Source organism: Cnephaeus nilssonii (assembly GCF_951640355.1).
Source record: "Cnephaeus nilssonii genome assembly, chromosome: 9".
Taxonomy (NCBI): Eukaryota; Metazoa; Chordata; class Mammalia; order Chiroptera; family Vespertilionidae; genus Cnephaeus; species Cnephaeus nilssonii.
This window is the reverse complement of record NC_137080.1, coordinates 39,800,637-39,824,902: the sequence shown is the minus strand read 5'-3', so window position 1 is coordinate 39,824,902 and position 24,266 is coordinate 39,800,637. Positions and strand designations below refer to the sequence as shown.

Below are 24,266 nucleotides of genomic sequence, written 5' to 3'. Positions count from 1 at the left end.
TCTCGTTCACCTCAGGGAAGTGAGCAAATGCTTGGCTCCACCCTCCATGGCCCTTGTGGGCTTCTCCAAAAGAGAGGCATATGTTTCTGCAAGACAAAAAAAAAAAAAAAAAAAAAAAAAAGACTAAGGGTGCACAGACTTCCTTCCGCGTTGGGTTCTTCTCCCTTCTAAGGGGTGTTTGAAAGTTTTTCCTGTGCTTCTAGCTGAGCAGAAACCACATCATGTCTTTTGTCACCGTCTTTGCTCACCACTGGAGACCCTGGTGGTTAGAGAGGGAAAGTCCCTTTCAATGGTGCCTGTGGGGGTAGAAGGTGTTGGGGGCCTGGCAGGGGGTGGTGGGAGAGGGGAGAGGGGAGAGGGGAGATCGTTATGGTTTCCTCCCTGGCCTAGACAGGGCACCCACCCTGGCCAGACTCTCCCATCGTCAGAGCAGCAAAGCCTATCCTTTTATGCCCCTGATCGTTTCGGGGCGATGGGGGACGAGATCATTAGACACAGGAAAGAACATTTAGTTCGAGAGCTCTGTGTTTCTGGGAAGCCCGAGGAGTGGCCACAGTTACCTCTGTGTAGCCTGAGACCAGCTTCTACCTGACTCCTTAGCACCTGTTCCCACGGGTTAGAAGGACACGGAGAGAGGTGGGGGCGCAGTCACCTATTTGGTTGGAGCTGTTTTAGGCAGACTCTGAAGTGACATTTCTGTTCTTTTTTTTTTTAACTCTGATTTAAACAATGACAAACTCTACCATATCTTGACCATTTTTAAGTGTTAAGTGTTTGCTACTGTGTTCAGCAGCATGAACTCTGTGCACACCGTGTGCCCCAGATCTCTAGAATGTTTTCACCTTGCAGAGCTGAGCTCAGTGCCCACTGATCGACTCGCCCTCAGCCTCCGTGCAGTGCCATTTCCTGATCACGCCACTAACTCTGAGCGCTTTTCTTGGGTTAAACCTATAAACTTGATTTCCATACTGAGACCCGTTCCCAGTTCACGCATCAGCCTACCTATTTGGGGAGCAGATTCACTCTGCCATGAATATTCATCACTTGCTCTGATCTGGTTGACAAATGCATGTCCTCAGCACTCCAGCTGGGCTCCAGCAGTTTATGGCGTTGTTATTTGCACCACCGAGCCAGTCAGGAATGAAAATAACAATCAACTGCTGGGATGTTTACAAGCCTCCTGGCCTATGGCACATGTAATTTAGAGCTGCCATCTTGTCTCCTCTCCCTCAGTGGGATGGAATGTCCTCTCCGGCAACCTGCTGACTGTAGGACTATGGGAGGAGAAGGCCCTTCGCCTCCAATTTTCTAATGGAGCCTGGGTTGCAATCATCTCTGGTGGCTGGCTGTTTGGATTCGGTTGCTCCGCGACACTTCCTCCCACAAGTCACTCCAGCAGGCAGGTAAGTACTCTCAACCAATGAGCGCAGGCAATTCGTCATTCCCTGAAAATAGAGTTGTCCCTCCAGTCCGTCCAGTTCCCGCCCCCAGCGCCTGGTGTGGGGACAGAGTGGGGGGGGCCCTCCTTGCTGGAAGCCACATTCCAGGGGGCGTGGCTCTTCTGCAAGTCGCCGTGGAGGGTGGTGCCTCATGCCTGCAGCCACCCTCCAAGTGCTGTCTTACACAACAGTCATGAACTCTGGAATGTCTCTGGTCATTTACAGCCTGACTGGGTCACTCCATAAATGACACTGTCGAGCGTCAAGGCCCAGAAGGAGGTGGCCTTGTTTTTCAAGAGATCATTTTCTCCCACCCAGAACAAAGCTTCCAGAACACACTTCTTACTCAGAGACTTCTAAGAGAACAGAAATTCAGGAGAAGGGAAATACAGGAATAGATTACAAAGCGCAGGCCAATAGTGCAGATGTTTTAGAACACACCGAACAATTTGGTCAGACGCTTTGCTGATAAGCTTTCTAGAAATTAGGTGGGCACTTCTTAGAGTCACTTTCTGTCTTCTCTCACTCTTACCTTGACTTTTTCCTTCTTCGGTTCACTTCCTTCATGAGATTATTGAAGAGAGCGACAGATAAAGGTTCCAAAGAACATATGGTTCATGAGTCATGTCTATTTTTGCACTGCAGTATTCATTTTAAATGGCATTGTTCCAATAGAAGAAACAGAAAGTAAAAATCCACCTTAAATACTGATTTGGCTGCATCTATAATACAATAAAAATTATGAAAATAATGCCTCCCATGTGACTTATACTGTACTAGAGGCCCAGTGCATGAAATTCGTGCATGGGTAGGGTCCCTACGCCTGGCTGGCAATCAGGGCCAATCAGGGCCTTCCAGCTGCTGGCCAGGGCCTTCCTTCTCCAGCTGCCGGCTGCCAGCCGGGGCCTTCCTTCGTTCCGCGCCGCCCCCTGGTGGTTAGCACATGTCATAGCGAGCGATCAAACTCCAAGTCTTCCAGTTGAACTCCTGAGGGGCCACTTTGCATATTAGCCTTTTATATCCTATCTAATAAAAGAGTAATATGCAAATTGGCCATACCTCCGCTATACCCACAAGCCACGCCCACCAGCCAATCAGGAGCGAGTATGCAAATTAACCCAACCAAGATGGCTCCGGCCAGGGAGCGAGCAAGAGGCTTGGGTTTCCATGGCAATGGAGGAAGCCAAGCTTCCCGCACACCCTGGCTGGCCCAGGCCTCCACTCAAGGCTATAAAGTTTCAATTATAGAAGATAAATAAATCCCAACAAAAATGGCGGCAGCCACGGAGCTGGAGAGAGCAGGAGGCTTGAGTTGGCCCCGGCGATGGAGGAAGCCAAACTTCCTGGCTGGCCCAGACCTCCGCTCAAGGCTACAAAGTTTCAATTATAGGAGATAAATAAATCCCAGATACCAGGTCCTCCGCTTGGGTCGCCGGGGGGCGTGGCCAGCCTGCAAACCACCACAGGCCCCTCACCCAGGTCACCCCACGCCCCAAGGGACACCCTTCAGAGACACCCTTCAGGGCAAACCAGCTGGCCCCCACCTGTGCACCAGGCCTCTATACTATCTAATAAAAGAGTAATATGCAAATTGACCATCACTCCAACACACAAGATGGCTGCCCCCATGCGGTCAAAGATGGTTGCCCCCATGTGGACACAAGATGGCCACCACAAGATGGCCAGCAGGGGAGGGCAGTTAGGGGTGACCAGACTGGCAGGGGAGGGCAGTTAGGGGTGACCAGGCCGGCAGGGAAGGGCAGTTAGGGGCAATCGGGCTGGCAGGGGAGCAGTTAGGCATCAATCTGCTGGCAGGGGAGTGGTTAGGGGGTGATCAGGCTGGCAGGCAGAAGTGGTTAGGGGCAATCAGGAAGGCAGGCAGGTGAGCAGTTTGGAGCCAGCAGTCCTGGATTGTGAGAGGGATGTCTGACTGCCCGTTTAGTAGGATCGGGCCTAAACGGGCAGTCAGACATCCCTCAAGGGGTCCCAGATTGGAGAGGGTGCAGGCTGGGCTGAGGGAACCCCCCCACCCCCGTGCACAAATTTCGTGCACCAGGCCTCTAGTATATAGATAAGTTACTACAACCTGTCACAGCCATTTTCTCATTTTATCCTCACAGATACCCTTTGAGGTAGTTTCTGTTACCCCACCAGGAAACAGAGGCTCAGAGAGATCAAATAAATTAGATGATGCAGGAAAAGAACCTTAATGCAGAGCATATAGAAAGTACTCCAAAACGGTAACCATTCCTAAGTAACTTGCTTAATGTTACCCAACTAGTAACTCTGACTGGAACCTTCCCAAAACATGTCTGATAACTTCTCTCTAAACCTCAGGGTAGGAGCCTTAGTCCACAAACTACAAGAGATAGAATTTTAACTGCACTCTGTAACCTCCACTTTGTCGTGTATTAGCTATAAATTACAGAGTTTATTGAAGACTCACTAAATGTAATTCACTGAGCCTTAAGTTATTTTGACCCATTTCCCCGGGGGAAGGGGGGGCGAGAAACACTTAGGAAGTCCTCTCTACTGTTCCTCTTACTTTTAAATCCTTTCATCAGATAGTTTGATCCAACACATGAGTCCTGAGATTTGTGGGGAGGGTTTGTCTCTAATTGTGGGGTTTTCATCCTAATAATGAAAGATAAAACCAGCATTTTTACTTATGCATTCACTTATCTGTTCATTCAACAAACATGTATTGGCTGCCAATTATACTTCCAACATTGGGCCAGGCTGGCAGTGAGGATAAGACCAAGACACTGATCTCAAAGAGTTACTTGCCTGTGGAGGGAGAGAGAGCTATGTATAATTTGATTTATGTTATTGGCCTCTTTTAAGTGAATTAGTTCTATTATTATCTGCTAAGAGGGATCAAGCTTTCATTTTGTAGCATTTAACTTTACAGGTATTTTGGGTTTCTTCTGCATGTAATTCACCTGTGGCTCAAAAAGATTATTTAATTAAGAGCAGTGTACATTCTGACTGTATTTGGTTCTAGATGTTCAAGAGAGAATTTCATGTTCACTTATTACCGGTATATTTATTTTATTGACTAGAACAGAATAGCAAGAAAACACATTGGTAAGTCTAGCTATATCTTAACTATAAAGAAAAATTTTAAATTTTTTTAAAAAGGAAAAATTTTTATGTCTATAAGGAAAAATTTTAAATTTTTCTTATAAATTTTGATAATTTAGGAGTAGGCGGTTGGTTACTTGAAATGGGACTATAGTATCATTTCTATCTAGATCTTCAGAAGTTCTTCAGAAATGTGAATTTCTGGGTAAGATCATGAACAAAAAGAACTCTAAGTTTTTTTTAACATTATATAAAACACTCTATGCTAAGATATCCTAGGTTTTACCTTTAACCATCCAAGTATCTCAAAAGGATTCATCACATCATGTCAGGTTATTATTTTATTTCAAAAGACTGCACTTCCAGAACAATAGGAATGATGGGGGTGATGTCATGAAATGGAAAGAGCATTCTACTGGGGGGTGGTTGGGGGAACAGGTCATCAAGAGTCCTGGGCTTATTCCTGGTCCAGCCAGCTGAGTGACTTTAGCAAGAGGTGTAACCTCCCTGGGTCTGTTTCCACACCTGTAAAATGCAGCAGCTAAACCAGATGACCTCTAAGTCCATTTCTACAAATCAATGAATGCAGAAGCTCGTTGCTCATTTTAATAAGGCTGTGTTAACATTCAAAGGTCTTGCTGAAGCCTCAGCTGGTGGCGCTCCCTTCTAGCCACTTTGCCCAGCACATGTTTTGGTCAGGGCAGCAAAGGAAAACAGGGTGGCCTTGCCCTGTAGCTCTTGGCTCAGAGCTTTGGGAGGTATTGATGACTCAGCACGTGGCTCTCTCCCCTGAGGACCAGAGCTGCAGGTGCTCAGGTGAGCCTTGTTATGAGGGAGCTGCCAGCACTTTGGGGCGAGGCAGGAACTTGAAATGTGGACCATTTAAAACCACTCAGATTCCAAGACACTTTACTCAAGCTTAGGAGTGTCAACCACCATCCTTTCATCAACTGTCACCTTGGATAATTGTGCTCCTCGAATTATCCTTGCATTTCAGTGTTGCATAGCATTCACACTTCCTATTTCGTGGTTGTGTATAGTTTGCTTGTTGTCTTACAACTAAGGTTCTTATTGGTTGAGGGGTTAGGGGTAAGAGTGAATGTGGATATTCTTCCTAGACCCAATGGGTCTGCTCTTTCAGGTCACTAAAGAGAAAAGAGAGAAAGAGCAAAGAAAACAAGCAATCCAACACTTTTCCCAATTTGAGGGCAAGAGAAACTAACTACCTCAAAAACATTGGTGCCAATACTAGAGTCACTCTAGGTAGGTAGGGGTCTTGGAAATCCTGGAAAACGTTCATAAAGATTAATACCACACTTACTTGTATGAAAAACTCTTTTGTTTTTAGGGGGTGATAAGTTGTGAAACTACAAAGCTGTATAATCTTTAAGCTATGAGATGTCGACATAATTGTTTTGAGATCAACCAATCAGACCACATTTTGTACTACCAGATTATAATGAGTGTTCATTAAGCATCATGATAACAACGCCCTCCTTGTTTGCTAACAAAGGGGCATTCTCTTCATGTATCACTGGTGACAGCTGATGTGGCACAATTAAAGTCATCCACTCATTCCCTCTTTTTTCCTGATTTACTCCAAAGCTGTCATATGGTCAAAGAACATTTTTTTTCTCCTCTTTATTTTCTTCTTCTCTTCTTTCTCCTTTATTATCTTCCTCTGGGCTGAATGAGATTTCCTCATTGAGAAAATGTCTCCTTATTGACTAGTCAGGCACTCTGGGTGATGCTTAACTTTTCCAGGTCACTGGGACACCGTTTGGTGAACTGGAGTCAACACTGACCAAGTGGAATTCCAATAGCTGGAGACATCTGCCTGCCTCCCAAGATGACCAATATTTTCAGAGGAGTTGTTTACTCACCTTGCAGAGCTAGCCAATGGAGTTATCTCCCCTAAGTGTGCCTGTAAACTTGGAAAACTATTCTACTTTTGGAACGTATTCCAAATATCTGCCTTTATTGTCACCTATTTTATTTTATTTCTGTTTCTGATGACTGACTGATTCTCTGTGATTTTAGGCAAGTCATTTAACCTTTGAATTAGCATTTACTTTTTTCTAAAGGATCATGGATGGGCACAATTGAGGATCTTTAATTCATTCATCCAATATTTATGAAACCCAAATGATGCTGCATTTTATGTTGCTAGAGTCACAGGACAGCATCATATTTGCTGTTCTCTACACATTTACAACCTAATTGAAAAGATAGACATTTATACATGAAAACTAAGAGCACATTACGGTACATGATGATGCCAAAAAGACAATGTTATCTGTACAAGGATATTCACTTCAGCATTGTTTGTTATAACATCATGTTGGAAACCATCTAAATGTCTATTAATAAAAGACTGGTTAAACACATTATGATGATTTATACAATGGAAATACTATGCAGCTATTTAAAAAGAATGGGGTGGCTATACATGTCCTAAAATGGAAGAGTTCCAAAATATAGCTTTAAGAGAAAAAAGCAAGTGTGGGTAATAGTGTGCACTGTGCTACTGTTTGTGAAAAGAAAAAAGTAGATGTATGCAAAGTCTTACATATATAGTGAGTTCTTTGAACAGATACACAAGAATCTAGAAAAGGTGAATGTCTGTAGGGAAGAGATGGACAGCTAAATAATGTCTCCTTATTGACTAGTCAGGCACTCTGGGTGATGCTTAACTTTTCCAGGTCACTGGGACACCGTTTGGTGAACTGGAGTCAACACTGACCAAGTGGAATTCCAATAGCTGGAGACATCTGCCTGCCTCCCAAGATGACCAATATTTTCATATTGGGGAAGAAGGAAGACTTACTTTACCTTTAACATTCTCTAGTCTCTTTGGAATTTTGCACCAGGTACATATATCACAAATTTTTAAATAAAAAGTAATATTTAAAACGTGCCCTAATCCTCTGGTTAGCTCTCCACAGTGAGTGCTGGTAAACATTAAATGAGAGAAAAACAGAATTTTTTCATAGAGGTCTGACACATGGAGTGAATGCTCTGCAAGAGGTTTTGAAATAGAACTTCCACTGGAAATTCTACTGTTTTGTACCTTTCAAGACAGTTCCAATCTGATGCTCTGACACATGGAGCATATAACCTCATTGGGCTTGGGGTTTTAGGTCACTGTTTCAACATGATTATTCAAAAGGATGTGGGACAGCGTTGAGGGAGGGAATTTGGGGAACACAGGAAAGCAAATCAGAAGTACTGTGAGTAGAAGATTCTTCCTTCCCTGAGATCCCTTGCCAACTCTGTCACGCTCATGGGTGTCCTCTGTCATGTGGACATGTGGTTCCTGTCATAAGGTGGGTCATGTTTTCTTGGTTCCAAGTTCTTCCTGGTACATTCCAAGAGGGTATGGCAGTTTATCAGATCTCTGTTACCACGGATGATAGCACTTCGTAGACCAGTAGAATCATAGACGTAGGAAGGACTCTGGAAATTATCCTCGGTAAACTCACCTTGCAGTCAGGCCATGGGGAAGAGTGACCCGCCCATGGATACATCAGGCATCAGGTGTGAAGCTGGGACCACACCCTCAGTCTTCTGAGTCCAATGTTCTTTTTATGACACTACATACAGTCACGGTCCCCTTGGGTTTTCAGTAGGGGCAATGCTAACAACAGCTATTCCTCCAAAAATGATTAAACAAACGAGGGCAAAATCAACAAGTTGGGTTCAGGGTTCCCTAAGTCCAGGCTGCTGAGACAGGTTTGGGGATGGGAACAGGGGGTTCCCTCCTCCTGCTGGAGAGAATGTGGGTGATCACACAGACCTCCCAGCAAACAGGTAGGATCAGTAATCTTCAGGATGCCTGACTCCATCCACCATCATAGATCAAGTCCAACTGAGATGTTTCAGCATCACAAATTCCACCCCAAAATGCATCTTCTATCAATTTTTTTAATCAATGATGGGTTCTAAAATGCCCCTACAGTCTTAGATCTGGAAACCATACTTTAGGACTAAAGCAGTAAGGAAAATAGACAACTCCTGCCTCTTTTCTGTAGGTAGAAAATAAAATAAAGTAAAACCTCAATAATTGTACTAACTTAAAAATATATATATAAAAGCCAAATGACCTCCACAGTTCAATACCACTTCTCTATTTTCTGTGTCCGTGAGTCCCCTGTCTCTGTGGGATCGAGTTAAGTCTCTGGGCATCAGAGCTCACTGGGTCAGGTTGGCAAATGAGGTCATCACTCCTGGACGCTGACCTCTAACCCTGCCTAAGTCCCAACTCTGTCGCTCTGACACCTTTGACTTTCCATTTACTAAAATGAATTTACTTTTTATAATGACTTCAGAAAATGGACTCTGGACTTGGGGTTTACGAGAACAAGAACCAGCTTATCTTTGTCCTGCCATGAATCACTGCCTCTTCCCACCCATTTCCACAGACACCTGAGTTAATTTAGTCTCATCTAATTCCTCCTGCTGTTTTCAGTGGGACTTCCGCCACCTAGGCAGCATGACTCAAAATGGATCATCCTTCTCGTCCGACTGCTTGACGAATTAAGGTATTTGTTTGGAGCTGACTGTTTACAGTGAAAACCACCAACCATCTTGTTTTTTCATGTTTTGACATCCCGGAAATGGAGCAGCAGGGAGAGGGCCTCTCCATTCCTACGGAGGAGAGACTTTCCTGGACTATTGTTTGGCTTTCATTGGAAGCTTTGAAAGTTCTGCTGTATTCCAGTATCCCAGGTTTTGATGGATAAAAACATGTCAGCACCTAAGCTACTCTTCGTTCTTCATTTCCAGCCACAGCTCAAGGGTCCTGCTTGTCTATTTTTGGAAATGACTCAACTAACAGATGGGGGAGTAAAACGGAGCCACTAAATTAATTATGCCACTTCTTCATGCTTTGTCCTTTCATTGATTGAATCGATGTTTAATTAACAATTCAAAACTGCACTTCCTTGCAGATGAGTTTGTGTTTCATGAGATCATAAAATTAAAGAAGTCTGCCAAGCTCAATGTTCACCAGTCCTTGTCACTGGCCCAACCCTGATGACTTTCACTTCCAACTCCTTCTCTCTAGACGTCCCTATAGACAAGGTATCCCAGAAGGGACAGTGAGTCCTCATTGCTGCACCTGCCACATTTGGAGTTCTTTCCTTGTTGGTCCATCCCCATAACTATTTTCACTATCCTCTCGCTCTACCATTGTCTTTTCTACATTTTTATTTGCCAGATATGAGCAGATCATTGAGTTGCCATCAGTATTTACATTATAGTTCTGTTTTAGGTAATGATCATTTCATAAATAGACACCAAGGATCTCCCTGGCTTCTTTCCTTCTCAATTTTCACTATTCTATCTCTCTATCTCTATCTCTATCTCTATCTCTATCTCTATCTCTATCTCTATCTCTATCTCTATCCCCCCTTCCCCTGAATCAGAAAGAAGGTGGGGGGAAGGGAGTTATTCTTGTTCTGATCCTAAACCAGTCTTCAGTTCTGGCTCATTCTTCTCCCTGCCAAATGCTTTATCAATACAAATTCATATAACACTCAGCAATGGTATGCTCATCCCCGTTTTACCATGGAGGTGGTCTGGCTCTTAATACTGTGCTCCTCTGCCTCTCACCACCTATTTGCTGCCTAATCACTTCTTGGCCAATTAAGATACACACACACACACACACACACACACACACACACACACACAACACCCTTAAATTAAAAAATAATGTATCTGATGTAATTTGGATCCGTGAATATTAACTCCCTTTAGTAAGCTGACATAGAGCTCAAAACATAGCACAGAAATGTTATACCTACTAAAACCATATACGTTATTTTGAGGAAGACTTATCCATTCAGAATACTGGCCTCTGATCCACCAGAAAGGGTTTCACAAAAGTTCAGTCCTAAAACCCAGTACTTGGCTCATTTGTTGAGCCCCTCATTCAGAGTCATTTCATTTCTATTTACTCTTATTTCAACACAATTCAAAAAGGGCCAGGGATCTTCTTCTCAGTCTCCAGAAGACTAGAAACAACAAATCAAAAGGCAGAGCCAGAGGAAGAGTTGCTGGAAACCTTCATCTGAGAGTGGGTCGCAGAGGTAGCTGGTGCCTGGACAAAAGGAAGAAGAGCTTTACAAAAAGGTGCATGTATAAGAGCAGTTAGTGAGGAGGTGACAACATGCCCACGGCTTCCCTGACATCGAGAGATGCAGTAACTTGCTCATCATCATGTCACTAAGTCACCAAGACAAGGGCAGACCATGATCAACCGTAACAAGATGAAGAGGTTCACAACTTTTCCAAGGAATTCCTATAAATAATGGTTAAAGTTGTATTGCCTGAAGGATATCAGTAACACCAAGATAGCAAAAATGACTCATTCCCCAAGATTTCTAGATGGCCAATTTTACTTTGTGTATTGACATACAAGCTATCTCAGAGATAAGTCACACTGTCACTATTAAACTAGTTTCTGCTAATCATAATTGTATATCATCCAGTGACAAGTTCTCAGATTATGACACACTAATAGCTTTAACTGCATGAATCTCTAGCGCAAGTATGACTATTTTAGGAGACCCTGAATTTCTGCTAGTACAGGTTTCATGACTGATTCTGGCAAGAGCAGGAGCCAGCTCAGGACTGTGGTTATTTTGCATACACCACGACTCTCTTTTTGGAGGACGTGGACTGTGTACAACGATCCCTCCCTTTTTGCATAATGATACTTTACTTCCTGGGTCATAAAAATATTATTTTACTAAAGAGGAAGAAACTGGATTTGTGGCATATTTTTGTGCAATGATTTAACTTAACTTCCCATGTTCAAAATGAACCTGTCGGCTATGAGCTGATCAAATGAAATGATATATATCAAAATCAACAGAATCTTTTTATTCACTCTTTCAATCTACACACAGTAAAAAACCTAACATAATCACCACCCCTAGTTTTAGGGTAAAGAGCATTTAAAAATTTCTTAGTATGGAAATTTTCAAACATCCACAAAATAGTATAACAAACCTCCATGTACCCATCATTCAGCTTCAACTATTATGAATCTTCTTGTCCATCTTAAATAGCCCACCTTAGTGTGCCCACGCCCAACTCTTATTGTAATTTTCCAACAGGCTGACAGTATTCAGGCCTGGCCTCCAACAGAGCAGCTAGGCATCCAACCATAAGGTGTGATTGGAAGGATGTCAAAAGTTGTTTACCCCACAGATGACGAATGCCATCATTTGTGATTCATTCTTGGTACTAACCATTTCTCTCTCTCTCTCTCTCTCTCTCTCTCTCTCTCTCTCTCTCTCTCTCTCGTTCTCTTTTAAAATGCTCTTCTGCCCAGCCAGCGTGGCTCAGTGGTTGAATGTTGACCTATGAACCAGGAAGTCATGGTGGCTCGATTCCTGGTCAGGGCACATGTCTGGGTTGCAGGCTTTATCCCCAGTAGGGGTCATGCAGGAGGCAGCAGATCAATGATTCTCTATCATTGATGTTTATCTCTCCCCACCACCACCACCTTCCTCTCTGAAATCAATAAGAATATAATTTAAAAATAAAATTTAAAATGCTCTTCTGGTGAGAAATTCATAAAACTTGTCAGTAGTTGGTATTTATCAGAGTAAGTTGGTTTTTATCAAATGATTGCTTCTAGAACAGAGACTTGGGAGGGAGACCAACATCCCTGTAGCCTGAGGATGGATAGAGGCTGAAACAGGGGGAAGGAATAGAACATGGGCAGTAAGAGAGCCAAATTACAATGCTGGCCACGATTAGCCTCAGGAGTATTACCTTTAAGGGGCTGCCTTGGAAAAAAAATTATAATGGAAACATTTTTATTACCAATATTCAGGATTTGGGAGTGGTGGAAAGGATAAGGTAGAGAGTCCTTTTTTATCATTAAAAAATAATTTAAATCCATACTTTTTAGTTAAGATGATATTCAAAAGTTTTGAGCTGCCTCTATTTTAAGCAGCTGTGATAACTGGTCGGTCACCTAGGAAGAATCATTTCAGTGGTCCTTGTCACACAGTCTGTGAGAAGGGATTAATTAATAGGACTCTTTTTGCTATTGTTGCTCGACAAATATGGTGTTAGGACATCTGAGCAGCAGGAAGTGAATACTTTTTCAAAACTTCCGAAGAGGAAAGAGACTGAATTCTTGGCTGTTATGCTTTGGGGTTCACTATTAGAAGAACATCTCTGGTGGACTGGTGTAGGCCTGACTGAGGTTAGCTGGTAAAAAAGGAGCCTAGAATTCTGTCCATGCCCACCCCACCCTTGGCCACAAAAACTCACCATGAGTGAGGAGGAGTCTGAACCAGTGACCCAGACTTGTCTCTGTCTTACTTGAGGGAAAGTGGGTCTGGATAGAGCCCTGTAGCTGACAGTAGAACTCCAGGGGGAGTTCTCAAATGGGGGTGCGTTTGCACAAGAGTCCCTTGGGGAGCTTAGGCAGGGTGCAGACTCCTCGGGATCACCCCAGTGCTGGTTGGAAGATTTGGGGTGAGGCACAGGAATCCTCGGATGATTCTAGCCAGAAAGTAGCCTGAGGGCCTTACTTTAGAAACTGCAGCAAGGCCCGGTGAGTCCCCATGAAGAAAATGCAAGTTAGGATTTCATAAGATCATGTTCACTTCCACTCATGAGACACCTCACAGCAGCGAGCAAGAAACTCACTCGTTCTGGTTCCACAGAAACTCCCCGTGAACTTGGGTGATGTAATGCTGTCTTGATGGGCGACGCTGTTACATTGGTTCCTGCTCTGCACGCTCCTTGGCTGACACCCCGAGGGCGGGACACCGTGACTTTGATGGGCATCACCCACCACACTCCCCTGGTGACACGCTCACCGTCAGGACACCTTCCTGGGGGGTCTGAGCCGCGCAAAGGGAGGTCATCATTTCTTTTTCAGTGCGGGAAGATATAAAATATTTTTTAAAACAGGTTGCTCCTCAATCAAAGTGCACAGAGTGAAGTCATCTCTACAGTATGATATCCACACTGTACTGCCGTTGACGGCCTTGCACAGAGCTGTGGGAGGAACACAGCCCACACCCTGACTCTCTCCTGCTGCTCAGCCAGGTCCTCCTGAGGCCTGAACTACTGGGCACAGACGTGGAAAACACCGACTATCCACTTCTGATACTGTGTCACCAATCAGCTCTGCTGAGAATTCCCTGAGCAAACCCCCGCCCCACCAGCGCCCTCCCTTGCATCCCCTGGGAAGGTAAAGCCATGACTCTCATCAAGGAGCATCCACACCAGGCAGAGAGCAAAGGCTGAAGGAAAGCTGGGGCGCTTCCCCAGGCCCCCTGGACTTCTCCTTCCGAGCAGTTTCCCAGAGAAGAGTTGTTTGTGTCATTATTTTCCCACTAGACAGTAGACTTTAGAAATGGTGGGAAAGAAAGTGACAGAAAGATTCAGGGGCCACAGTGCCGAGGGCTTTGAGTCCGACAGCGTTTGGGATTTACCCTGCAGACAACAAACTGGCTGAAAGTTTCTGAGGACGAACGCGCCGTGGCGGCGAGGCTGGTGGGTGGAGGAAGGCAGGCCTGCAGACGGAGTGGCCAGGGGCGGCTGCTCCAGGAGGAGAGCCCTGACCTGGAACTCCCGCCTGACCCTCCCCAGGAACGAGCACCGCGCTGTGAGCCACACAGGTGGGTGCAGCCACTCCTGCATGGGAAGGGATGACGTACTGGATACTCCAAAGCAGGTTGCGCACACACATTGGCAGCAATTTTTGTGCCCATACATGCGTTCCTCTGCACAGCCATCTGGAGTGAAGGAAGCCATCGCCGGCAGGGCCTTCCTCCCCCATGAACTCTCTCAGGCCTTCATGGTACCAGCTAGCCCCTGAAAGAGCTAATTTTCCAAACACACGCCCCAGCGCCGAGTTAAAGAGTGCGCATTTCAGTCGGGTGGGATATTTGCTCGCTCTGGCTGCATAGATGATTATTATGGCTAGTATAAATATTGGGTCTCACAATAGCCACTTTAACAAACAGGTGTCTGGGACCCCCACATGGAGAGCAATAACATAACCTATCACATGGGTACTCAGGTAACTAGGAAAAACTTCTTCATTATTGTTTATTTTACTTTCCCCCCTCAGTCCCGCCTTCACTGTGTGGGTGGAAGTCCCCACGTGAAGGCTCAGCCTGGAGGCCAAGCGGAGCCATTTCAAACAGGGAACGCCCAGCGGCATTGTGGGCCCAGGAACCCTGGGAAGTGATGCCCAGCGCCTCCCCCGAGACCGGTGCTGTCCAATGGGAACACGAGCAGGCCACACAGGTCTTCTTAAGTTCTCTAGTGGCCACATTTAAAAAAAGTGAAAGGAAACAGGTGAAGGAATTCTAATATTTTATTTAACCTAATATATCCAAATAAATACCATTTTACCATATAATCAGTATAAAAATGATTAATAAAGTAGTGGAGATTCTTTTGTTGCTGCTGTTCCAAGTCTTAGAAACCTGGTCTATATTATACACAGACAGCACCTTTCTCTCTGAGGCAGCCACTCTGCAAGTGCGGCCACTGGCTGCCCTTAGCGGACAGTGCAGGGCGAGCCCCCTGGGAAGAGGCTGGAGAGCCGTTCGCCTGGGAACATTGCAGGCCAGCTGCGCTCTCTGGCATCAACCATAGGAATTTAGCACGGGGCAGGAAAATAAGGGAGAATGCCCAGCACTCGCCCCTCCTGGTGCCAGGCGAGCAGAAGAAGCTGTCTTTGCGTAGAGAAGAGTCAACAAAGAAAAAAGTGTTGTGACAGAGGGAGGCGAGGAGAGGGGGACAGGCCCTCTACGGGCTCAGGGATCCTGAGGCTCTAAGTCATGGGAGTGGGCCCCTGGGCTGTCAGGGGGGCGGGCGGCAGGCCCAGGCAGAAGGAGGAGAGGAAGAGGAAACAGGCGGGGAGGGATTACCGCTCAGAGGCCTCCTTGGAGGTGATCCTGTCTACCAGGGGCTCACGGAGCTCGCCAAGGAAGGAAGGAGCCAGCCACCAACCGCACCACAGGGATGAAAGGAATGCGCTGAGCAACCCCAGGGGTTTCCTTCAACACAAAGGTGCAGGTGAAGCCAGGCAGCCAGTGGCCAAAGCACCCAGGGCCCTGTCCCAGCGACCAGGCCCTGGGGGAGCGGGGGGGGGGGGGGGGGGGGGGGGTCCTAGCCTCCCCTCCAGCTTTCATAAATAAAATTCAAAATAGCACACTGTACAACCATCCCGGTGATGTCAGCTGATTCCAGGTGATTAACTGCGACAGGTGTGTGACAGAGAGCGCTGCCGGATTCCCCGTCTGTATCACTGGGTGAATCAGCTCCGAGACTCTGAGTAATGCAGGGCAGGGCCGCCCGCTCAGGCGGCCGTTTCCTAAAGAGAACTGGGACCTTTCCCAGATCTCCCAGGTTCAGCCAGGGGTGTGCGGGCAGGTCCTAGTAAAAGTGCTGCCTCACGCACCACAACCACAAGATTTGCTTCCGCCGCTCGGAGGAATTTCCCTGCTAAGGGCCACGAGTGTGAAGCGAGGCTTAGAATGAGGCCTTAGCAACGAAAGGAGACACAAGCCATGGACCACGGGGACAGAGGCTTCGGGTCAAACGCCAGCCAGGAGGACACGCAGCGCGGGCGAGGACTCCTTCGGTCCCCCGGCACCAGAGGGACCACGGGCACGTTGGGCAGCTGGTACATTTAGACAGCTTCTGTTCTCAGGCCACTTTCCATAGAAATCACCCATCTCCAGGCTGCTTGAGGGCCGGAGGGAGACAGGCTCCACAACCCTGCAGTGCTGGGGGTCCCAGCCCGAGGCCCCCCGGGCGGTGGTAGCCGTGTACCCATCCAGGCCGGATTGCTCGGAGGCCACACATCTGGCAAACAAACAGGAGGGAAATGCGTTCGCCCTGGGCCTGCCCCACCCTCCTCTCTCCCTCAGAGGAAGCAGCCCACTCCCGGAGTTCAAAGCCTCCTCGGGAGCTGGGACAACATGTGCCCGCTTCGTGGGCTCCCTGCTCCAATTCCAAAAGGCTGCACATGCCGGGGAGGGGGGGCGGGCGGCAGGCCGCTCCTGAGCCGTGGAGAGAAATGAAGTCCACACCTGACAGCAGAGCAGCAGCCGGAGGGAGGCTAGCTCCCCGGAGCCCGGCCGGGCCGACAATTATTTCTTATGACATGGTGTACCTCATGCTGCTGGTTTCATTTCTGGCTATTACCTTCTATTAAAAAGCATCTTGAGTAAGATGATTATGGGGGCATCTCATTCCCGCCTCAGGAATCTACTCCCAAATTTTTAGTGAACTGTTGTTTTCCCTGGACACATTATTATTTTAGTCCGTGTTATGGTTGTGATTATGTTAACTGCTAGTTGACAAGTAGCTCTTTTTATTAGCCATGGCTCACAACCCCATTGCTCTGAGGTAAACAGTATGGGGTGATGCCCACACAGGGCACAGAGAGGTCAAGCACCCCCAGGAGGTGTCTCCTGGCAAGGGCTCACCTCTTAGAATAGGGTGCTAGCACTTCGCCAGGGGCCAGGCATGCCAGAGGCATTCCTCACTTCCCCTTCCCCTTCCCCAACCACCTGGCCAGGACCAGTCCTGGGGACTGCGAGCAAATGAAGAACAACTTCCCCAGAACAGAGTCAGCGCCACCTCTGGGTCCAGCCCTGTTCCCGTGCACTGGGCCGAGCGGGTGCCCGGGTCCCTGTGCTCTTGGTTTGAGTGGCCTGCCTCGTAGGGACAGTCCAGTGGCAGACATGATGGTCTGGACTGATTGCATCCCAAAATGAAGAGTCGGAGCTTAGAAGTACAAATGGGCCTGAGTCTGTACTTGGACTAAACGCTGTGAGCCGTTGCCACGTGGCTCTCTCAACACGCCTGTCAGCATGTATTCTCTTTGCTCCTAACCCCAAACTTAGCATCTGCTGAATTTTGTCAGTGGCATCTCTCAGTCACCCAAGGGGGAAAAAAATAAAATTATTTTTAATTACAAAATTACATGCTTATTGCAAAACAAAATGCAGAAGGTTATAAAGTAACAAATAAAAATGTGCTCCCCCCACTGCCACTCCATCTCAGTCCTCAGAAGTAACAGTGTTAACAGTCTGGTGTGTAGCATTCTAGACTCTTTTTCTCTGCAACCAAGACCTATTTTCATTTGTCGTGATTATTATCTTTGACCCGACCCTTGCCTTCCTTCTAATCTCCAATTAGTCATCAGCGCCCCCTAATTTTTCCTTTATGTTTTTCACATCTGTCCAATATTTCCATCCAAATTCCCATTGCCTTATACTTAAAATATCAGTGAAATGAGCAAGGACTTTAAAACTGAATGACTTACCTTCTTTCTCTATCTGCTCAAAGAAGTTAATAATTGCTAGCTTTTTTTAAAAAAATTCTTTATTGTTTAAAGTATTACAAACAGTATTACATATGTCTCCTTTTCCCCCTATTGACCTCTCCCTGGCCACCCCCACCCCCAAGCACATGCCCTCACCCCCCTAGTGTCTGTGTCCATTGGTGATGCTTATATATATAACACCTAGCCTTTGAGGTTGATGAAAATGAGTAAAGTTGTCAAGTTATTTCATGTATTAACCTTTTGCACTCAGATGTCGAGTGTGACTCGACACGGTTAGCATTAGAATAAAGGAATCGAGAAAAAAGCAAGCGAGTGCAAAGGGTTTTAACACCGTGGTTAGATTAATCTCTTTCCTTCCATTTTGATAGTCTCTTGCTCAAAACCTTTAAAAGGCTCCCCATTGTTTACAGTACAGGAGGCAAATAGTCTTTAACTCACACGTCAACTTCGGTTGATTGGTAGTGTCTGCTTGAGAGGTTGCCCTGGGCCTGGTGGGAGACAGTGTGGGGTTAGATTAGCAATGTCTGCTATGGGAGCCAAGGTGGCAGTGTCTGCATCCCTCACCTACAGAATCAAGTCACGTATTACTTCACGTCCTCTGGCCCCTACAGGACTCCCTCCTTACAGGTGTCTTTCTCTCCCTCTGGCCCAGTCTCCGATCTGCCGCACACACCAGGGAAGCCTCCCCCAGGTACTGGCGCAGTTGGCTCACTTTCTCACCCTGCGCTCAAATGCGATCTCCCCAGACAGGCCAAGCACGCCTATCACATTGCCATCTGTTTTCTTCATAGCACGTCATCTCTGCTGGTGTGGTCCTTATTTGTTTCCGTGCTTATTGTCTGTCTCCCTCACAGGAATCTGAGCACCTGAAGACAGGGACTTCCTCTTCTTCACTCGTGTGTCCCAAGAGCCTAGACCGCGGCCTGGCACCCGCGGGGCTCAGCACTGTGTGCCATCGAGAGCAGAGGCTTCTTTGATGACTGAGTCCTGCCTTCCCAAGCAGACCGGGACTTGAGGCCAAGGGCTGGGTCTGATTTTTTGGTATCTGACATATAACATACAAAAGGATTCAGGATTCCCAACAAAACCTGGACTGGCTGATTTCTATGGTCTCCAAGGGGGATCTTACTAAGACATTTGGGCCCATGAATTGCATCAGATTCTGTCCTCAAAGGCTGCAGGTCCCACCTATGTCCCACGTGCATTATTTTAGGTCCCTTGTCTGCACTCCTGTTGGCGATTTCTCTCTGGAACGTCTCCTCAGTAGTTTTCACAAAACCACATGTTGCAGTTTCCCGTTTCCCAGAGACACCTGATGGCGTGCCCGTTACCTGTGCCCTTTACGTCTTGACTAGAATGCTTTTCTAGTTTCTGTCTTAGCATCATGTGCCAGCACGAGCGAGAGCACAGGGAGGGCTTAGAATGTTAAAATCCACCGCGGGGAGAAACACCATGGCCCTCTTAGAATGTTAAAATCCACCGCGGGGAGAAACACCATGGCCCTCAGACAAGCCCTCAGGACAGAAATGGTGGGGAAGTTGGAGTACTCGATCTTCTTTGCCAATGTGTCCCTGTGCCTAAATATATTTCCCTTGGTCATTTCTACTCCTAGACATGTTGTTTTAATTGAAGTTTTTCCTTAAGTTTATTTATGTCTGAGATCACATAACACCAACACTGAAGAACACATTGTGAAGAAAAAATGTTTTCACATTCTGCTACCCCCAATGCTGTTCTCTTTTCTCATGTTTCCTCCCAATCCTCCTGAATATGCAGATTCTTTCAAATAGTTATAATCAGGCTTCTCTGAGAAAGATGAACATTTGACTGCTAAGGCCAGTAATGATACATGTAAGAAAGCACCAACTATTCATAGTTGCTATAATAAGAGGCTCATTTCCTCCCAAATGCCTAGGTTTTACATTGCTGAGGTATAAAACATTAAGGAAGAAGAGAATGAAAAGGCGTGGTGAAGGACACCCATGCTTTTACAGGAAGACGTTTTATTTGCTCCACTTCAGACAGGTGCCAAAGGGTTGCAGAAATAAGACACTTCACTCTGCCTGACCCCCGGAGGAGTGGCTTTCCTGGGCTTCGCACGCAGTCAGTCCTCATTCTTTGCGGATTCTGTATTTGCAGATCCATGTACTTGCTACAGTGCATCTGTAATCCCACAGTCAATACTCATGGCACTTGTGCTGTCGTCTGTGGGCACGCACATGTGCAGAGCAGGGGAAGTTAGAGTCATCCGATGCGCACACCCGCAGCTGAGGTTGAACGAGGCAACGCTCAGCAGCTCTCGCACTGAAAACAAGTGACTGTCGCAGGCTATGTAATTCCATGCGATTCACCTCTTTCCAGTGAAAATTGTCATACCAGTGAGTGACTACTAGAGTCTGGAGAAACACTTTGAGGACTTATGATAAATAAAAAAGGAAGAGCCTGATTAACTTGAGCTAGGAGCAGAGGGGAAAGTTGCTTTAGAAAGAAATCCAATAGAACTACTGGTCAACAATTAGCCTGTTATTCATGACTCTTTAAATTGCTTGTTGGTGACTCCACGGTCTAAAATGGCCCCCAGCACACTGCTGAAGTGCTGTCTGGTGCTCCTAAGTGCAAGAGGACTGTGACGGTCACATAAAACATACATGTGTTAGGTAAGATTTGTTTGGGCATAAATGACAGTGCTGTTGGCCGTGAGTTCAATGTTAACGAACCAACAATATACATTAAATGAAGTGTCTTGAAACAGAAACACACATAACACAAAGCTATGTGCTGACCCGTTGATGAAAACGCTGTGACCAGAGGCTCACAGGGAGCGAGCTCTGTGTTTTCCCCGGGGCCACGGTCCAGTATTTGAGAATTCGGTGCTCCCAGGGACTTTATGGCACATAACCACCACACACAGCGAGAACTGGCTGTATAAACTATGCACGCATGTGCCTTTTTTGAGAGGAAGAGGACCATGACTTCTATCACATTTTCAAGGGGCATTGAGAAAGGCTCCATCATCTCTTCAGACCTTCCATTATAAGAAACAGAATGGCACAGACTACAGATCTCAGGAGAGGGAGGGAAGTGGATACAAGAGGGTGAAGAGATTAGCCAAAAAGCATATATGCATAATCCATGGACACAGACAACAGTGCGGTGAAGGGCAGGGGAAGAGGGGATGGGCGGGAGCTGGGTGGAGGTGGGCACAGGGGGAGACGTGGGGGACATCTGTAATGGTGTCAACAATTAAAAAAAAAAAATAGTGGGCCTCGCCTTCCTTTCTCCATATCTTGGAGCCCTGGAGGCCTGCTGGGGACAGGACTTCATTATCAACAGATACGTCTGGAAGGCTGTGGGCCAAGGCCATTTTTGCCGGCTATCAGTGGGGGTCTCTGGAACCAGAGGTAACACACAGCTCTTCTTAAAATTGAAGGTGTCTGTGCTCCAGATGAAACTGAATTCTCTCTGGGCAAGAGATGTGCTTATGTGTGCAAAGCAAAGAACAGCACAGTGACTCCTGGTGGCAAACCGGACAAAACCAGAGTCGCCTGGGGAAGGTAACTCGTGCTCATGGGAACAGTGACAAGGTTCGTGCTAAGTTCCAAAGCAACCTTCCTGCTAAGGCCAGTGGACACAGCATCCATGTAAGGCTGTATCTCTTGGATTTAAACTTATTGGAAAGCAAATAAATAAAATGGATTTGTTCTCTTGAAGAAAGAAAAATAATGCTGGTCCTCTTGACAAGCCATGGGAGTGGCACAATGACTGGACGGATGAGCCCCCAGACCACACGGCTGCCATCCTGCCCTGTGCTCCTTCCCAGGCCAAGCAAAGCCTGCTGTGCTCCACAGCCTGGAATTCAGACGGCACTCAAGCAGCTTGGAGGAACGTGTGTCAGAGCCCTAAGGGAACCCAGCACTCCCATCACCCCTCCTGTCTGTGGGAAGAGATACCCTTTTTTAAAATATATTTTATTGATTTTTTACAGAGAGGAGGAGAGAGGGATAGAGAGTTAGAAACATCAATGAGAGAGAAACATCGATCAGCTGCCTCTTGCACACTCCCTACTGGGGATGTGCCCGCAACCAAGGTACATGCCCTTGACCGGAATCGAACCTGGGACCCTTGAGTCCGCAGGCCGACGCTCTATCCACTGAGCCAAACCCGTTTCGGCAAGAGATACCCTTTTAGTAGAGAAAAACCAACGTGTAAAGCTTAGCATGTAATCACAGCTGCTGTTCACGGAGAGCTAGTACTCTCTCACATAACTCTTACAGCCACTGCAGGAGGGAGGGGATATCTAGCCCTAAGCACCAGATGAGGAAACTGAGGCTTGCTCAGGAAACCCGGCTGTGGTGGGGGGAGGGGGAGGGAGGCTGGGACTGGAGCTTGGATGTGCAGGGCTTCAAAGCCCACACTCCTAACCACTAGGTTAAGCTTACGCTGCGCAACTGGGGTGATGACTGTTTGCCCCCATCCTCCACCCCGGTCCCTAACCAGTAGGAAGCCAGTGTGCTCGAGGTGTGATTCACTTTCCCAACATCTGTCCCTTACGCTTCTCAGAAGCCCGTCAGCCCCGGTGGAGGGAAGCGTGACGCTGCACTCCAGGGTGGTGAAGTGTAGTTCTCGGGCTGTTCTCAGAGCCCGTTGAGGTGGCCAATTCTAAGACTTTCTAAAAATAGGTGGCAAATTCTAGGAGTTCCTAAAAATAGCACTGGGACTTCTGCTTTGCTTAAGGGATTATTCTGACCTTTTCGCCTGCAAGCCCCCACCCCTCAGGGTGACAATTTCACTGCTTTGCATGACATTTGGTTTCTCTCACATGTGGCCGGTAGGATTATACTTACAGGAAGTCGGAGAGAACCTCTAACCTCCTTCTGTGCTATTTATTGCTTTTCATTCTTTCTCTTCTACTCCTCACCCCCCACTTTGGTTTCTTGGGTCTTTGAGAACCCCTCCCTGCTGGTAGCCACATTTGGTGCACGCTGTTCTCCCAGGCAGAGGGAGGGTTCCCCATCACCCAGTGCCAACTCTTTGGGGGAGGTGCTGCCTGAAGTCATTTAATAGCCCCATGTTCATCCATGTTCCAACCTTAAAACACCAGGCAATCACACTTACCCAGCGCAGGTGGTGGGAGGACTAGTTACTGGCCATAGGCCTTGAGAGCGGCAGGTGAAAGGCTTTCCTAGGTAAGTAAGTGTTGTTATGAGCATGCTCCTTCTCTTCGGCTCTCAGCTTCCTGCTAGTCACACACCAGCCATTCTCCAGGGAAGAGGAATGTTATCACATTGCTGAGCTACATGTGAAACGGAATCAACATTCAGGGCAGAGTCCAAATTCTTAACATAGGTTCTGTAGAGCTGCAGTTTCTGCTGCTAGAACATGTGTGTTAACACAATAGCCTACACAAAAGCTTTTCGGACGTGTGGGGCGTGTTTCAGAAGTCCTGTTTTCCCAGCACCTAGGCCTTTATGCTTGTGAAGTTAGACTCATTGAAACAGTGTCCACACGTGGATTTGGGTGGAAATGGGAATCGTACTGTAGTGTTCAAATCATGGGCAACCAAAGTCCTTGTGAGCTAGTCTCTCCCCCTTTGGAGAAAGCCTGATGTCCCCGCTCCTGTGCCCCCCCTTACACACAGGCTCCCTGAGATCGTCTGGGCTCACAGCCAAGTTCCTCCGCGCACTCCTCCTTTCACCAAGAGCACCAACCCTGGGAAGAAATGCCCCATCTGGTGATTCAATCAGCACCTCTACCTTCCTAATATCTCTTGGACAATTTTTTTTTCAGAATTACAAGAGATCCCGGAATATTTTCCACTCTCATTCGGCTCTCAGGCTGAGAGGCCCGCTGGATTAGAGAGACTGTGATGGGATTATGGTGTCTAAATACCAAAAAGATGAAGAACATGGGCTTTGGAGACAGGGCAACACAATTCAAATCCCAGTTCTACCACATATGAGCTGTGTGCCCTTGGGCAAGCCCCTTAACCTCTCTGTGCCTTAGTTTCCTCATCTGTAAAATTAATATCCTAGGCGGATATGGGGCTTAAGTGAGAGACTGTCTGTGTAGTGTCTGACACACTGTAAGTGCTCAGTCCATGTTAGCTCTGCCGAGAAAGGAAGACGGGGATGGATGGCTGTGAATTCTAACTTTGAGAAGCTAGTTTTCTTTTTTATCACTTGGCCATGTGCATTATGCTATACTGATGCCAAAAACCCAAAAGGGGGTATTGACTTTTCCAGGACATGCTTGCCTTACTGTCCACTTGACTAGTGGGTCTGATGCCTCTTACTGGCTCAACCTCTGGTGGTGTTTCTCCCCTGGATTCTGTTTCTCCAGACACCCCAGAATTCTTCAGGACAAGCATCTGCTCAGAAGCACACGAAGAGAAATAT

At 46.8% G+C, this 24,266-nt stretch overlaps 1 protein-coding gene and 1 pseudogene across 5 annotated transcripts in view; one reads left to right on the top strand and one right to left on the bottom strand.

The window, feature by feature from the left end:
• Window positions 1-24,266, bottom strand: part of ATG5 (autophagy related 5) — a 194,588-nt gene that overhangs the window by 9,300 nt on the left and 161,022 nt on the right. The window lies entirely within an intron of this gene.
• On the top strand, window positions 473-21,583 carry LOC307105378 (large ribosomal subunit protein eL33-like; annotated as a pseudogene). The gene is made up of 2 exons: window positions 473-566; window positions 21,165-21,583. The product of its transcript is annotated as a large ribosomal subunit protein eL33-like (transcript).